Source organism: Crocuta crocuta, unplaced genomic scaffold, assembly GCF_008692635.1.
Source record: "Crocuta crocuta isolate KB4526 unplaced genomic scaffold, BGI_CrCroc_1.0 scaffold174, whole genome shotgun sequence".
Classification (NCBI taxonomy): domain Eukaryota; kingdom Metazoa; phylum Chordata; class Mammalia; order Carnivora; family Hyaenidae; genus Crocuta; species Crocuta crocuta.
This window is the reverse complement of record NW_027530330.1, coordinates 4,862,381-4,881,653: the sequence shown is the minus strand read 5'-3', so window position 1 is coordinate 4,881,653 and position 19,273 is coordinate 4,862,381.

The following is a 19,273-nucleotide window of genomic DNA, read 5'->3' as shown; positions in this document are numbered from 1 at the left end:
GGGAGGGTTCATTATTCTCCATAATTTTGTCTTCTATATTGCTGATTCAGTGTTCTGCTTCATCCTTCATCATGGCATCCTTTTGAGTTTGTATCTTGGTTATATAGCAGTTTTAATTTTGTCCTGACTAGATTGTACTTCTTTTATCTCCACAGAAAGGGATTCTGTGTTTTTTTTTCAATCCTAGCCAGTATTCTTATTACCATGGTTCTAAATTGTAGTTCATATATCTTGCTCATATCTGCATTGCTTAAGTCTCTGGCTATCATTTCATCCTGTTCTTTCTTTTGGGCTGAATTCCTTTCATTCCATCATTTTGGAGGAAGGAAAATAAAAGTAAAATAAAAATTCAAAACGAACCAAAAAATCAAATAACGGTAGCTATATCCTAGTTATGTTTTGGTCTGCTTGTTGAAAGAAGCTTGATAGAATAGAGAAAAAAAAAGTGAAAGAAAAGAAAAAAAAGGTTATGAAAGAATTTAAAAAGTTTATAGAAAACAGAAATGAAAAAAATGAAATAGAATTTAAAAATTACAAAAAATAAGACAGTAAAACACTAAAATTTTTTTAAAAATTTAAAGAAAATCAGAATAAGTTTTTCTTTTTCTATATCCAAGAAAAAGAAATGGACAAAAAAAGTTTAAAGAAAGACAGAAGCAAAAACAAAAACCAAAAGATGAATAACTGAACCAGAAAACAGAATGAAACCAAATGAAATTATATCCAATTTCCCCTAGAACTCAAATTATGAAGCATTTTATTGTCCAAACACTAAACTGGTGGAGAGACTTGTGCTGATCTTCTAGGGGAAGTGATTTGAGGGCGCAGTTAGGCGGGGCTTGGCGTAATGGCTCCATTCTCCACTAGGTGGCACTGTTTGGCTTACTTGGGTGGCTCACAAGCACATGCACAGGAAAGGTAAAAATGGCTTCACCCAGCTCCCTTTTCTCTGGCACAGGAACTTGCACTCTCACCGACCTGCAATTAAACACCCTCCTTTTTCTCTGGCCTCTGTTCACTCTCAGCCTCTATCTTATCCATGGCCAAGCCGTCAGCCTTACAGGTGACACCTCCCTCCAGCGTTTCTTCTCAGATGGGGCTGTGTTTCAAAACCCTTCACTTAAGAGACCCCTGTAGTTTCGACCCGTTTTGACTTTCTGGAGGAGGGTCTTGCTGAACAACAGCCAGGTGCCAACTTGCCTCAGAAAATGTTCGTGAGATCATGCAGTGGCAGAGGTTCAGAGATTGTGGCCATTCGCGACACACAGCAACAGATACTCTGGCGTCTTTGTTCCAATACCAGCAAATGTGGCTGCTCTTCGGGGTCCACAAGGACTTTTGCCTGTGGGGAGGCTGTCTGGCCTCTACCAAATACTCTCCAAGCAGGGAAACCACTTCTCCCCGTGTGGCATACAGACCCCTCAGACCCCACTTCCTCTTTTTGGTATTTGCCCTTTTTCCTCACCAGAGCAGTGCCAGGCACTGAACTCTGGAATTTCCAGCTCTGTGCTCCACTCTTTATAGACTCCTAATGGTACTGAAACCCTCTCCTTTCTCCCCGTCAATGGTTTTGAGGAACAGATTTCATGTTCAGTCCCTTGCGAGTGTTGTCACTCTTTTTCTTTCTCTCCAGCTACTTTCAGGGGAATGCTTTTCTTGCAGGATCCTGATCCACCCCACTCTCCCCCTTGCTACTTCTCTGTCCTTCCTCCACAAAAACAGTTCCCCGCCCTCCACAGCTTTCCTCTCCCCACCATGTAGCTGCTGAGTTCTGTGGTCCAAGTTAAACAGATTGTTGTGCTAATCTTCAGATCAATTTCTTAGGTGTACAAAAAGGTTTGGTGCTGATTTAGCTGCATTTCAGGGAAAAGACAAAACTGAGAGCCTTCATGCTGTTCTGCCATCTTGGTAACTCTCTAGATGATTACAATCTTAATTTCTATGTTATAATAATCTATTTAAGTTATTTAAGGAGTAAAGATGATGATTAATATAGACTTTAAGGTAAATACACCTGATAACTACTGAAATGTAGAAGGGAGAAATAGAATTAAAAAATAAAAACAATTTAAAGTGTGCAGAGAAGGTGATATAATTCTGAGGAGAAATATAAAAGAAGAGGATAAATATACAAAGAAGAAAACAAGAAATTAGACGGTAATGATTCAAATATAATAGCAAACTTAATAAATGTAAACAGATTAACTTTCCAGTTAAAGGTTAAACTATATAAAACATAAGATTATATAATTTATAAGTCACACATAAAAATAAGAACATAGGAAAATTGATGGGCAAAGGATAGAAAGTTAGGTATTGGCCAAAGAAAGCTGGTGCACCTATATTAATATCAGAGTATTCTTTAAGAAATAAAACACTAAGTAGAATATACACGACCCAAAATAATGATAAATAACTCATTTATAGAAATGATACTAAACTTTGATGCCTCTAAAAACTTGCTATCAAAATCTATAAAGCAAAATGATAGATATATAGGATACCAACAAATGCACTGTTTCAAGAAATACACATTATTCTCAGATACACATGAAATTTAAAACGAAACTTGAGTGTGTGGGAGGTCATAAAATAGTTTCTTTTTCTCTTTTAGTTTTTTAAATAAAAGTTTTAAGTTTATTTATTTTGAGAGAGACAGAGAGTGTAAGAGGGGCAGAGAGAGGAGACAGAGAATCCCAAGCTGGCTCTGCACTGCCAGGGCACAGTTGGAAGTGGGCTAGATCCCACCAACCAGGAGGTCATGACCTGAGCCAAAACCAAGAATGCCATACTCAACTGACTGAGCCACTCAGATGTCCATAAATTTTTTGTAAAGTTTATTCATTTTTGAGAGAGAAAGAGAGAGATAGACAGGGAGGGGCAACTGTAGAGGGAGACCTGGAACTCCAAGCAGGCTCCAGGCTCTGCACTGTCAGCACAGAATTCGACTCATGCCTCAAACCTGCAAACTGTGAGATCATGATCTGAGCTGAAATGGGGTGCTTAACTGGCTGAGCCACCCTGTCAATTAGTTAAAAATCGAAAATTAATAATTCAAAAGAGTTGCAGATTTGGAAATACAGGAGCATATTTAGAACACGCCAGAAATCAATAAGTTCTAAAAAGAGATTAAACAGTTAGAAAGAAAAACAATAGAGAGGCACCTGGGTGACTCAGTTAAGCATCCACTTCAGCTCAGGTCATGATCTCACAGTTCATGAATCTGAGCCCTGCATCGAGCTTTCTACTGTCATTGTGGAACCTACTTCAGGTTTTCTGTCTCCCTCTCACCACCCCCAGCTCATGCTCTTTCTCAAAAATATATACACATAAAAAAAATTTTAAGAAGAAAAAGAATAATTATAGGCAGACAAAAATCATTTTAAAAAGCAAAAATTAGTTATATAGCAATATGATACAGTTAACAAATCTACAGACTAATTTTCATATATTTACTATATGTATGTTTAATCTACCTTTATAATTAAAGGGTAGATCAATCATATTAATGCTTTTTTATTCAAATATACACCCATTAATGTTTATAGTTTTTCCATTTTCAAATGTACACAAAAGATCTTGTCACATCTACCTTGTTTTACTTAATCTTTCAAACTAAGTGCTATTTTTAAGACCTACTTGACTGATCTATATAGAAGCCTAGTTTTTTCCTTTTAACTATTACATAGTAGTCTGTAGACTAAAGCTTATTCATCCATCCCATTTTGCTGTCTACTAACAATATTCCAAATCAAATCCCAGGATTTTCCTGTACATCTGTGTTAGAGAAGCTCTGATTTGAAATTACAGGCTTTTTAGAGAAGGGGCATACAAATTTCACTAAGTGTTAACAAATTAATTATTTAAATAAGAAAATTTGTTAAAATATCTTTCTTCACACATGCAAATATTTCCTGGAGCGCTTTTTAGTGTCTCTACAAATATAAGAGCTGAGAAGTATTCAGGCTTTATGTTTTAATTATTTATTCAATGTCCTCCACCGTACCTTGAATCATGCTTCTTAAAAAAATAAAGCTTAAATGAGACAATATTATACCATTCTGCTCCACTTAACTTTTAGAAACTTTCATCTGAATTAGGTTGTTATGACATTGTGTGAATGTGTATATGTGACTGATATGTTTGTAAACAGTCTACTACATGAGAGTTATACAAATATGATGAGGTATACGAACCCATTGTTTTAACAAGCAACATTCTGTAAGTGCAAGGTGACAGAGATGGTGCTTAGATGTCATTTCACAGTAGCAAACATTATAAAGTTTATTCCTACATTGCCAAAAATTTTAACATTGGCATTTTTTGTGTTGGGGACAGGTGAGCGTTACCTAAGATGACCATAAATTTTTGTTTTACAAATCGCGATATTCTGGAGAGTAAAATGGACCTCAAAAGTAAACTGGGACCTATCTTCGGACATCCTGTGTCAAACAGATACTCTCCTGGTTTTAATAGTGAAAATATATCATGAGTTGTCATGCAGTTGGTAGGCTCTAATACCCAGCAGGTATTGTGCCTGGCTTGTGTAGAGCCGGAAGGATTGTTGCTCTACTTTCCATATATCATGATTGTTAAGAAAGTGACATTTGTCAAAATGAGCAAGGACCTGCTGCCATAGAAGGAGTCCTAACCAAGAACATGAAACAAATTGCTTCCGTTGGCTAAGAACCAGAGGGAAGACAACGATCGGAAGAAAGAAGTGTTCTTTTCTTAATTCCTCTTCCACATTTTACAGCACATTTCATACTGGCCAGAAGTTGCTTATGCAGAACTCAGGCTGTTTTCTTTTGTTCTAAAACCTTATGTTTTAAACCTTATGATGGCTTTTTAAGTGAGTTTTAACACAAAGTGCCTCACACACTGCCATTCTGTACCTGATTTAATCCTTTATTTGAGCTGCCTCTTAACACAACCTTCACTTTCCTTGTCAAATTATTTTTAGTAATAGAAAAAGTGAGCATGTATTGAAAATCATTGCCTTCTGGGACATATTCAAATGCCTCTAAGGATGCTCAGGTGAAACTGAGATCCTAGTAGGCACAGATGGGTCCCCATTAATATCTTGGCATTTTATTTCAATTTTTATTATCTTTCAATATGGCCCACAGCATGAAAAGTTCACATATTCCAGTTTATATTTTTCTAGAAAATTGAGATAATACCAGTACTAATAAAAATAACCCATTGTGTCTTTTCTAGAAAATTGAGATACTAATCAAAATAATCTGTTTTACTATGTTGGGTGAGCAGTCTTCCTCTTTACACCAATATAGAACCACAACTCTTTCCCCAGGTAACTTATTTGAAAGGTTTTTATCAGAAAGGCAGTCAGATTTTAAATATATGACTGATGTCGGAAAATGCCAAATATTTTTCTTGTGAAAACCCCAGCTAGGCACCGATATGTTGAAATATACTGGTATAACTTTTTGCCAAATCTCATTCTTGTATTGTTCATGAATAGATTTAGTATTTTAGTTCAAAGACTTAAATATCAAGTCCAATTGAGTTCTGATATCACACTTCTCTAGAGTTTCTAACTGCAAGCTGAAGTTGTTCATCTAAAAAGCACAGTCTGTCTTAAACAGATGCATGCCATTAAAAAAAATCACATGAAGTTTCTTCTTTTAATTCTCTCACAGTATAACACATGAATCCATGTTTACTGTAGTAATCAGCCAAACTAATAAAATGGGGGATTTTTATCATTACAGTAGTTACATTGCTAAATGCTCCTCATTTTTTACATACCTAGTAATGGCTATTCTTATGTTTGAACCTCATGGTCTATTGACAAGTTCCGTGATCTTGACAAAATTACCAATTGCAACAAGTTATTCTCATCTTTGCTGCCAATCCATATAGTTAAGAGGAAAAAATAAGATGGTGTGTGTGAAACTCCAAAAAAACTGAAAGTGTGAGAAGATAATAGAGTTTTAGGCTTGAGAAGATAACATATTTGTGATTATTAATAGGGAAATCTTGTGACTTTGATCAAGGATGGCTTGTTTTAGTTGGAAGCCACCTTCTAGATCTTTATTGTCAGGTTGCATGCAATTCGAAAATGTCTTCGATGAAAACTGCTGCCTAACTTGTCACCTGGTTTTCTTCCAATGCACAGAACTAAGAGCTTTTCAACAAATGGATTATGTGCACCATCTGTCCATTCTCTGTTGCATAGTAAATTTTATACTAAAAATGTCTTTTTCTTCCCACACCAGAACACAAGAAATTTGCTAACTTACTTGGTCTGATGTATGCTTCATTTAATATAAATTGTTGATGACTGGAGTTGGGTAAAATGCACTTACACATAAACTAACACTTAAAAATCACACTATTAGTGAGGGATAACAAATATTTCAGAGGTACAAACTCAACCTGATTTTTGGATGTAATTTTTGATTTCCAACTTCAACTGTGTGTAACACAATTGCAAACCCTACATTTCATTAGATAGCTTTTAAGCAAATATGATATGTGAACATATGCCTATTTTACATCATTTTTTGCATACAAAAGTTTCTCTAAACTTTTAAAGCTAAAATGTTCCAGAAAGGTATATTTTTATATGTAGCCAGTTATAAATTCTTCAACATGAAAAATATGAATCTGAAGATAACTGTGAAATAGTTAAGTCAAAAACTTAGATGGTGCTGTTTTTATCCTAATGTGATATAAATATGAGGGCCATATAAAGGGAGCCTAAGACTAGAGATTTGGAGGCTAAGAGTATACAGAATAATATAATGCATGAGGACACAGACTGATACAATCTCAAATTATTAAGAACCTACTATGTGTCAGTGGCCCTATATAAATTACATCATTTAAGTGGAAAGTAGGTATTCTTTCCAATGGAAAAAAGCAGAGACTGGAGAAGTATAGAATTTCTTATAATACCACTAGCTGGATTTTTAAAAGGAATTTAGGCATTTATTTACTTAATTATTTTGCTTACATAGAATAACATGCAAACATTTAACAAATCAAATTTTCAGGCACAAATATTGTGATCCATGGCCTTAGCACATAATCAAATATACTGGTATCAGCAAAGTTCATTGCATACAGTAGGTCATCAATAAATGTTTATTGAATTTATTAAAAACTAATTTGAAGGAAGTTGATTCTGTCAAATATATATATTTTTTATTTTATCAAGTTTGATTATGCATGAGCCAGAGAAGATTTGTATATTAAAAACCCATTTCTCTTATACAAATTATGTAATAAATCTCATTTTAATATACTAGAGACTACAGTTACAGTTTTCCTTTAAACATCATTTTGACCTTAGTGACATAGCTTAATATTTTATTCTGTAAGTTTAATACAATTTATATTTATAATTGTTAAAACATGCCACTTCCTAGAATTACGACAAATAAGTCATTACACACAAAGGCTTTACTTTAGAGTGAATGGATGTTGCCTATCATCCTAATTTATATCTCCCAAAGTGTGGTTCACTACCTCTAGGCAGATACAAAATGAAATTCAATCATGATGAATTTAGACCCCTTGTTTGGCAAAAATTATATTGCTACTAATTAATTAGAGTAGAAATTAGAGACTTGGATAAAAGCTGCTTTGTAATTGAACTGAGCTTTGAAATCAGTCTAAAACTACTTTCTGAGAAGAAATCAGGTGATATCATACTCCCGCATCACTGAGCTATAGCACTGAAAAGAAGCCCACTAGAAGCAATACTACATTCTTAACATTTCACCTGAATGCAATGTCTACATGTATGCCACCTTGAGATTCCTTTCAGAATTTTTTAATTCTTTGTTTTTAATTCTCCTAAATTCAATTCTCCTCAATTTTAAGTGCCCCCTTGCTCTACTCTTGTACTTCCCTCAAACTTTTATTTTCTATCTCTTTTCACAGAGCCCACCAAATAATTTGGAGTCCTAGGAGGAGTCTTCTCTTTTCTAAACATTCCCAAGCTCTAGGATGCATTTTGAGTAATAGTTTAGACTAAATTTATACTTTAAAAAATACATAATTTCGAAAGTTCAAGGTGTGTCATGTCTAGTTTATTAAACGTTTACACTGCAAATTTCTCAAAACTATAATTTCAACAATCTACATGTCTATACTTATAAGATGGCAATTGTAATTATGGGCATTCCAACACTTCTCCAACAGGCGATTTCATACATTGCTATGAATTGACAGTAGGAGACTACTTTAGCATTTTTTTCAGCATCCTAATAGGATGAAATTAATTACGAATATGAGATTATGCTTTTGTAATTTTTTTTCATATTCATGTACACATACACTCAAAGTGAGCATCTGGTCAATATAGTAAATCAGTTAAATAGATATGTTTAGGAATAGTAACGAGACCGTTGTACTTTATAACATATGGCTTTCAGCCTAGTAGGGCTAACTCACTGTTCAGTGGCCGTGGGGAAATCAGGCTATTTAAAAGTCATGAATGTTAACTTACAGCCTCTGGGACAGGGACAAGAAGTTGCCAGGGATGTTAAAGGAAGTCATACCTCTGGCTGAGTGGGTAAACCCCCTTCATTGGTGGAGGATGAATTGTTCATTTTGAGCCTGTGCTCTGATAGGGGGATAAGAGGGAAAGCAGAGCTACTACTCTTAAATTTACAAGGCGGATAGTAACATATGTTCAAGTCTTATCAATTTCTGTCTTAAACAGCCAACTAGTCTTCATCATAATTTTAAAACCTAAATCCCTTTCTATTGCCTTCCTGTGTGACCTGACTTGGTAACTCTCTTCTTTGTACTTACTCATCTTCAGGCATATTAGATTTCTAACTTGATATTTTATTAATTTTAAAGACATTTTTTGTAGAATTGTTTTTCAAATGTATCGGTGTTTACACGTGCCCATCAACCTTCAATGTGTTTTCCAGAGTTCTTAAACACCAATAAAAAAAGGCAACACATATAAAAGACACAAGAAAAATTAGTAATCACTGACCAGCAAAAGAAAAATGCAAAAAGTAAAATTTCTTTTCAGCAAGTAAGTGCACCAATTTTCAATAAATAACTCAAGTGAAAAACGTATTTATCACACTGAAAAACAACTACAATTCAGAGTGAAAGATTAAAATATTGGAAGTAGGGGCGCCTGGGTGGCTGAGTCAGTTAAGCGTCCCACTTAGGCTCAGGTTATCAGGTGATCTTACGGTTCCTGAGTTTGAGCCACACATGGGGCTCTGTGCTGACAGCTCAGAGCTTGGAGCCTGCCTTGGATACTGTGTTTCTCTCTCTCTCTGCTCCTCCCTTACTCAAGCTGTCTCTCTCTCTCAAAAATAAACAAACATGAAAAAAATGTTGGAAATATTTTTTTCTTCTGTGCCAACATTTAATATTCATCAACTTTTCAGAATACAAAAGTTTCAGGAACCAGTGTTCTTATATACTTTCATTTCCCTAAACAATATGTATATGAGGGAGAATTTCTTTATTATCCATAAATGGAAATCAGGAAAATACACGAAGTTAGGTACTATCTTTTACGCCCAGGATTTCCTAGGTCTGATTTTCTGAAGGAAGCAGAAACCACTATTCTCTCAATATTCCAAATTTCCTTTGCTGCTCAGAAAATTTAGAAAAACACAAAACAACTTTATGTTAGACATAAGTAAAGGGATGCTTTCAGGGCAGTAACAAATCTGTAATTAGCATCTGGGTAAGAAGCAAAATGCCTTCTGTTAAATGAAAAGAAAACAGTAAACCATAACATTCTAGGGAGCTGGGAACCAAGTATTAACTTCCTGAAATAAATTGTTCCTCTTTCCAAAACCTAACAGAAATATCATACTGTGCACTACCCCCAAAAATCAAGAATGAAAGACAAAAAGAGCATACACACACACACACACACACACACACACACACGGATGACAACGAAACATTTAAGCTTGACATGGAAGAAAACAAGTTTGGTAGCTTCCTGAACTACATGTATCTGGAAATATTTTATTTTCAATGCTAACAAGTAACAATACAGAAGGAACATTCAAATCCCTTACTATAGGAATCCAAAATCAGTTGAGGTATATCACTTAGGTATAAAGCAGAAATTTACAATCTATAAAAAAATGCATGAAACTTTTATGTTCAGGTTATTGGTGGGAGGGTTGTGGTGTTCCAAATTTTTGTTGTATTTGCCCTCATAGAAAGAATTTGAATTTGCAAGACATTTCGCTAGAGTCTGATGATTTTTTCACACTGAGCGTGACATTGCTGTTGCCATGAGTAGGTGTCACTGGCATTGTTAGTACTAAGACCTTAGAGTTTATCCCAAGCTGTACAGGAGAAATAAAATCATCTCATCCATATAACTGCACTTTCCTGTAAAAATGCAATTACTTATTAAAAAGAAAAGCATGGATCAGACCAGTATGAATAGAAATTAGCAATAACGAGAAATATAATTAGCAGCAATTTTAAAAGTTGTTGGACACATTGCATTATTTTAAAAAAATCCCTTCATTATACTACTGTGACTTTTTAAAGCATTTTTACAAATTAAAATTAATGTCAAGAAGGCCATTTGCACAGATTTTTTGACATTACATTTTTATTTTACAAGAGTACCCATATTTAACATTTTTCCTTATAAGATAAATTACTTTAAATTTTTAAAAATATGAAACACAGCTCCTAAAATAAACATTTTCATTTTTACTCACTCATAGGATATCCTCACATTTCTATGATACCATACACTTGTCTTAATTTCCTCCAGTTACCTTTAATTTCAGAGGCAATAATGTATTTAAAAGTGGCATCGTTTACTTCTGGCACTCTTTTTCAGCTATTTAATTTCCAGACCCATGAAAAGGCACTTTTAAGATTATCTCTGTGGAGCTGCTTGCTTTTCATCAATCTTAAATATATTGAAAATTCCAGCATATTGGCTGTTATGTCCACTGGTATTTATTTACCTAAAGAGTTGGAAGCTATCATGCTTAAGAGAAAACACAGTGTTAAGTGTCATGAGCAATAACAGAAATAAACCTGCTGCCTGGTTAAGTACTGCAGATATCTGACAGGGAAGGGCTGGTGTATGAAAAGAGTGGGGAAATGGTGGACCTATGTGATGGTCTACAAACCCTTTACCTAATGCTTGAAGTGCCTCCTAAAGACCCAAGACAAAATAGAGTCCTTCATGAGAGCTGGAGGTGTTACTGCTCCCTGGCTTTTATTCCTGTTGATTAAAATATTCATGACTAGATGGGTTTCCTGAGGCTGCTGTAACAAATTACCATAACTCGTGTGGCTGAAACAATAGAAATGTCTCATAGTTCTACAAGCAAGAAATCCAAAATCAATCTGTTACTTTAGGGTTGGTTTCTTCTAAGAGCTTTAAGGGAATATCTGTTCCCTTCCTCTCCCTGAACTTCTGGTAACCTCAGACATGCCTTGGCTCAGAGATGGTGTTCTTCCTGGGTCTCCAGTCATCTCCCTCCATGCATTTGTCGCTCCGTGTCTACGTATTCCCTTTTCAAATAGACACAGTCATGTTGGATTAGGACCCTCCCTATTGCCCTCATCTTAACTCCATCTTCTGCAAAGATATTTACAAAAAAGTTCATTTTTACAGGTACTAGGGGCTTAAGACTTCAACATCTTTTGGGGGAACACAACTCAATACCTAATATTGTCAATTTGTTCATTGTACATTTTAGGTGATTTTCTCTTCTTCACTGTTAAAATAAAAATAAAGTATCTTTTTTTATTGTGAAATTATTTAAGTTTATTTATTTTTCAGAGGGAGACAAAGAGAGTGAGTGGGGGAGGGGCAGAGAGAGCAAGAAAGAGAATCCCAAGCCAGATTCACACTATCAGCACAGAACATCACTCTGGGTTTGAACCCATAAACTGTAAGATCATGACCTGAGCTGAAATCACGAGTCAGAAACTTAACCAACTGAGCCAACCAGGTGCCAGGTGAAATTTTCTTTAATTGCAAAATATTTGAAACATTTTACATTCCCATCAATGGGAAACAGGTTACATAAACTTGGTTATGCCTACACAGCAAAACACAATGCAGCCACTAAAAAAAAAAAAAGAATGAGAATGTTCTTTATGAACCTATACAAGTGATATCAGGATATACCTTTCTGTGTGTGTATGTGTGTGTGTGTGTGTGTGTGTGTACACGTATTGTGTGTTTGCACCTTTATGTAAGAAAAATGTGTACCTTTATTTGCAAAGAGAAACTTAGGTAAAACATAACATAAATGGAGAAATGTGTGACAATGTACTGGAGGGGGTAGGGATGGGAGTGACATTTCTGAATGTTATGTTTTAAAATAGGATAATTCCCACTATGGATTTTCATGGGCTCACTAAACGTTCCAACTCACAGAACTACCATGGCCCACATTTGGCATCAGTCTGCTCAGAGAGATCTATCTTGCCCACAGGGCAGAACAGGACACCTTCCAGTAGCAGACAGATCACACAGCAGACCAGAGAGCAGCAGTCACCTATCCTCTGGTCCCAATAGTCTCTAGCGAGTGGTTGCTCGGGGACAAGGGAAGAAGTTTCACATCAGACAAGTATGGGACCCAGCCTGGAGCAGCAGCCTTACACCCCATAGGAGTTAATAACTAAAAAACAAAGTATCTTAGAATTATAGGAGACAATAGAATCTCTTCGAAGTGCTGAAAGAAAATATAATATTTAGATTCTATTTTTATTGAAATATAATTGACATATGACATAATGTAAGCTAAAGCGTATTGATTTAATACATGTATGTATTGCCAAATGATCTCCACCATAATATTGGCTAGAATCTCCATCAGCACGTACATATTATTCCTTTTTTGTGGTATAAACATTTAAGATCTGTTTTTTTTAATAAAGCTGCATGTTTCATTTTTATTTTCTAACATTCAATATCTTTTTTTTTTGCCTATCTTTCTTTTTTTAATGTCTTTTAATTTTTTTTTTTTTTTTTTTTTACAAATAGTTTATTGTCAAATTAGTTTCCACATAACACTCAGTGCTCATAGACCAATGGAACAGAATTGAGAACTCAGAAGTGGACCCAATAACTCTTTTTTTTAATTTTTTTTTTTTTTATTTCTAGGAGAGAAAGAGAGAGAGACAGCGTGAGCAGGGGAGGGTCAGAGAGAGAGGGAGTCACAGACTGAAACAGGCTCTAGGCTCTGAGCTGGCAGTCAGCACAGAGTCCGACGCGGGGCTCGAACCCACGAACCGCGAGATCATGACCTAAGCGAAAGTCGGACGCTCAACCGACTAAGCCACCGAGGCGCCCCAAACATTCAATAACTCTTGATTAACCTCTTGATTAACCTTACTGAGGTCCTAGCTGAGAATAATTGTTCTGTGAATCCATTTTGTAGTGTGTTCACTATAAGCTCTCTTTAACTAAAGGAAATTAACTGTTGTTTCAATGTTTATCTGAGCAATCTACTATAGAGAACAAACTGATGGTTACCAGAAGGGAGAGGATGGTTCAATAGGGGGTGATGATTAACGACTGCACTTATGATGAGCACCACGCATTATATGGAAGGGTTGAATCAGTATATTGTACACCTGAAACCAATACTTCGCTTGTTTGAACTAACAGGAATTTAAATAAAAACTTGGAAGGAAAAAAATAATGAATAAATAAATAGGTCAAAAAGAGAACACTACTTGCAGTACAGCATTCTGAATGAAAATCCCAAGCACTAGTCTTATTTCTACTAGCCTTATTTTCCAAAAACGACGGAAGGCATTTTTCACAGAAGATGAGTCCCTATGATATCTTCATCTACCACCTCCTAATTTATTACTCATGATATTTCCACGTGCAACACTGCTTCTTTCCAACTATGATGACACGGCATAATCCAAACACTTCTCTCGAAGCTTTATGTATATTCTCAGGTGATGAAAAATATTAGCCTAAAAGTTAAATATCGCTGTTGTCTTTTCTATGCAAGTTTATTAAAGGAATGCAAAGTTCTTTCATTTCGAAGAGTTGCTATAAAATAAGTGAATATAAACATTTTTCATTTGTTGCTAGTTCATTTCTCTATATTGTCCCAAAAAACAACGATTGTTTAACATGATGCTTGCTTCCTATCATTCATTTCTAAGGAGTAAAATGTCAAGTCTAAGTTTAGAGGACACATAAAAACCTAAAATACCTTAATGTCTATAAATATTCTGACCACTTCTCAATTCATCAGTTATCACAAAGGCAAATCTCAGGCACATTCTCTAGGTTTCAATCTTACTATATATATAATATATATATATAAAATAAGGCTAATTCCAAAACATGTATCCTCCTAACCAGTGAGTAACTGAGAGCTGATTTCTGAATTTGTAGCCTATTTTCTATTATTCCTTTAAGCATTGACTAAGTCTCCCTCTGCTTTCTGAAATCTGGCTTTCTAAATCATCTCCCAAAGGAAGAGAATGTCCATTTGAATCAAATCCAAATAATTTTTTGATCAAATTCCACTGTTCTTACATTCTTAAAATAACTACAATTATTCTTGGAAATTTTTGATGTGTCAGAGACATACTTTTACATACTTTTAGTTCTAGATGTCTTAGAAATTTTTAAAATTCCTTTTGTCTTCAAAACAATTCAGAGGAGGAAAATGAGGCTCAGAGAGTAATTAGCTAGTCTAGACTATATAATAAGAAAGTAGAGAATGTGTGATTTGTACCTAGGCCATTCATCTTCAGAACCTACTTGATTGACCACTATACTCTACCATCTCCAAATAATCTGGTGACTATTAATATCTGATGGTGTATTGACATTCCCCACTAAGATCTAGAGAAGATTAGAGAAATGTAGTCAGTGCTGAAAGAGAAACTGTTCTAAGCCAATTCCAGTTAAAGTCTGAGTCACAAGAAAACTTACAGAATTATCTAACAGCTTAACAAATGGAGAAGCTGGGGCTAAGAGAAAATAAATCACTTGCCTTATCGAGCATCGCAATAGATCTCAGAGTCAAACTTTGCTTTTTCTACTCCAGGGCTCTGGCCTCTATCCTATGCTAATATATCTAATATGCTAATAAGACAATCTCTTTTCTCAAAGTAGAACATATTAAAGATGAAGGCTGTGCCTTTAATCTTTTTATCCTCACCCTTTTACTTATTTTTGGACTTACTTGGTGCTGACTGTCTGAGATCTGAGCTGAAAGACATCTGTATTGTTTGTGCATTCTCCAAAGCAGTGGTGTCTTTTGACTTAGCAACTTCAGTGACTGAGGTGAACATTATTCTAATTGATATTCACTTCAGTAACTGAACTCTCCTCCCAAGTGAACAATATATGTAAGAGCATTAAGTACCACCTGTTCAAGTCATTTATTTGTTATATATTGATCCCCTGTACCCTGTGTTTCCAAGGTCTCATGCCATTTGAACTGAAATGATAATAAACAATTCTATAAATTCATAAGACCTAACCAAAGGTGAGAAAAACAATCAGCAAACAAATTTTTAGATTGAAATGATCAAGAATCAGAGAGTTAATATTCATATTTCTATATCTACATAAATTTAATAAAATTATATTTCTCTTTTAATCTTTATAAAACTATATTTTCTATAACCAATATCCTAATGAAATCATGTGTGTATATTAATCTCCCCAAAATACTAGCTATAGTTCATATTTCATGTTATATTTTATACCTCATTCCATTTGAAATCCACTGCCATGAAGCAATGTTTGTTTTATTTTTATTATAAAACAACACAAATTACAACTCCATTACTCACGTGAGTTTTCTTCCCCTTATAAAATTGTGATCTGTCTAGATTTTAAGAGGTCAAATTTTTAACAAAATCCCCTTAACTGTTTCATAACTAGTTACTGTTTTAATGTACACTTATTGTGGTAACAGAGTATACGAGGTCAAGAATGTGGCTTTTTATAACCAATATGTATTTCTAGGCAGATGATCTTCAAGGCAGAGGTTACTTTTAAGACAGAGAAAATAACCTAAGTATTTATACTTTTAATTATGTTAGATTTAAAATAACATATTTTGAAACTAAAAGTAGGTATTTTAAACAATATTAATTCCTACCAGCATGCAACACCTATACCTTCCACCACACATGTAAATTATTTTAAAAATTAAATTATATTAGTTGTTATAAAGGTGACACAAGTTTAAAGATGTGTGAGAGAAACTCAAACTGAAATAATTAGTAAAGACTTTATAGGGAGAATAAGTATTAAAGAGTACGGTATTCATTTTATATTTAAAGGTATCATTATATATTGAAGAACCTCCCATGTTATCACAAGAACCATAGGTGTCTAAAGCTGATCTTCAATAGATAAAAAATTCATAAATGAAAGGCTCCTGGGTGGCTCAGTTGGTTAAGTATCTGACTCTTGATTTAGGCTCAGGTCAGGATCTCATGGTTCATAAGTTCAAGCCCCACAGTGGGCTCTGGGTTGACAGCATAGAGCCTGCTTGGGATCCTCTCTGTCTCCTTCTCTCTCTGATCCTCTCCCACTTGTACACACACACACACACACACACACACACACACACACTCTCTCTCTCTCTCTCTCTCTCTCTCTCTCTGTCTCAAAATAAATAAATACATTTTAAAAAATAAATTTATAAATGAAACAAGCTGCCCAATATTGCTAATTTTACATTCAAACTGTACCAACACTTACTGAGGATATTACTGAAGGGAGCATGCAACAGAAAGCTCTGAGCAACTAAGACAAATGATAAGCAAGAAATGATATAAGTAGCTCAAAATTAATATAATAGTTTTACTTATATAATTTCTTAATCGTAATCTGAAGGAAGAGTGTTGTTTGAGAAATAGCGATGTAAAACAGTCAGAATTTGCTTAATAATACAAAGAAATCAAAAATTTGGCAAAGCAAGGATTATTTGGTATATGGAGTAATGACAAATCTATATGCAGAAGAATAAAACATTTTGTACTTTTAAATGGAAAGGGAAAATATTAAAAAAATTTTTACAGTGCATAATGTTAGACAATGGGTAACATTACAGTCAAATAATTATAAATGTGTAAAATATTACATGTTATGTTAACAATGTAATAGGTCCTAAATGAGATTTATGAAGCTACAACTTAGTTACAAAAATATATGTAAAAAATAGTTATAGAAGGCTTCAGAGTGCTGATGTTCTTGAAATTATAAGAATGAATAAGGGACAAAGTGGAGTTTGAATAAATGGATCTTTTTCTGAGGCCCACCTCAGAAAAAAAATTCTCTGATAACACTTTAGATTAATTTTGATATGGACCCCTCCTGTTAATTAGGTCAGCTTTATAGGCAGGCAATTTTCTTAAATGTTTATTTATTTTTTAGAGAAAGAGAGAGACAGAGAGCGAGCAGGGGAGGGGCAGAGAGAGAGGGAGACACAGATTCTGACGCAGGCTCCAGGCTCTGAGCTGTCAGCACAGAGCACAAGCAGGGGTCAAACTCACAATCCGTGAGCTTATGACCTTAGCCAAAGTTGGACGCATAACCAACTGAGCCACCCAGGCACCCCTGTATAGGCAGGCAACTTGTACAGACATAAAGGGCCTTGTGCTTAGAAAGGTCCTTGGTTTAATTTTCTGCTGTCACTAAGTTGACATTCTTAAAATTTTTAATCAAATGACTTCACGTTTCCATGTAACTTGTCTGGTACATTGAGTTCATTATAATCATAATAAAAAGCAGTATGTACATAAAGTAAATAGTATTGATAAACAAAGCAATATATACTCGAACTTCACCTTGGAAGAAGGTATGAGCTTGGGAGCAATTTGAGAAGTGAGAAAGTATAAGGAAGGGATTAGCTGGTTAACTGACAGACCACATGGGGCCTATGTCCAATGTCCATGTCCTTGGACATGATGGCTGCCTGTTATTTCTTCTCATTGCCACAATGCGAACAGTGTAAAAAGCCAGGAGTTTACGAATCTACATTTCCACACATGTCTGGCCTACCGTCATTGCCTAAGGACAAGAAACCCTATAGGAAGCAAGGTAGACAGGTAAGAGAGGAATTGACCTAGAATTTTGAAAGATAGAAGGGAACTTAGCTGAGGGTCTTGTACTATAAATTCATTACATGCCATCATGAATCTTTTCTTGCATAACTATAGTGACAAGACAAAAAACAAGAAAATGGATGTATATTTCATTTTGTGAATTGGTTTAAAGCACAAATAGTTATATTACAACCCTGTGCTGTTCCTCAAATTCAAAAAAAAATTGATTACTCCTTTCCATTTTAGCAATGGACTTCAAAAAGGCAAATCTGCTTTACAATATCTTATGAAGAAAATTTGCTTAAATAGTTATATATTTACTTAAATAGTTACATAAAATTAAACTGAGCATTAATATACCTCATCTTAATACAGCTTTCAGTAAAAAATGAGGCATCTTTTGTCAAGTCTTTTTAAAAATTTTTTCATGTTTATTTTTGAGAGAGAGAGAGGACAGAGTGTGAGCAGGTAAGGGACATAGAGAGAAGGAGACACAGAATCCAAAGCAGGCTCCAGGCTCTGAGCTGTCAGCACAGAACCCAATGCGGGGCTCAAACCCACAAGCTGTGAGATCACAACCTGAGCCGAAGTTGGATACTCAACCAACTGAGCCTCCCAGGTGCCCCATGTCAACAACTCTTTTTAAACATCTCTTACAAAAGTTTGATCATTTGCAAAGTTTCCCCATATTGAATCAGAGGCAGAGCCCAACAAATAAACAAAAGTAAAAATCATGGTGACCCAGCTCAAATCCTTTTCTTCTCAAAGTCTAACTTCAACAATTCTGTTAACCCTTAAATGGAGTTGCCAGGAACTCACATGACAGAGAGACAAAAGTGTTAGAAACACAATTTATAAGCTTGTTGAATTTTTAATAGATTTCAATGGTGATTTTTTAAAAAATCAGTTATTTTAGAAATTCTATAGTAACAATTACAGCTTTTCAAACACCAATTACTTTTTTCAAGAAGGAAAGAAAAAGACATACCAACTTAATTACCTATGATCAGCAGCAACATGGCAGAAATACTATCAACTATTCACATGCCAGATCCTCACCAATATCAGAATGTATATTAAGCACCTTATCACTAACCTCTACAACATCTCATCAGTTCATTCATTTCTTCATTCATAGCCCCTCTGATATTTCTGTAGATTTCTTAGGTTATCCTCATATTTCATTTTAGTATTGATGCTATTCATAATGTGTTAACAC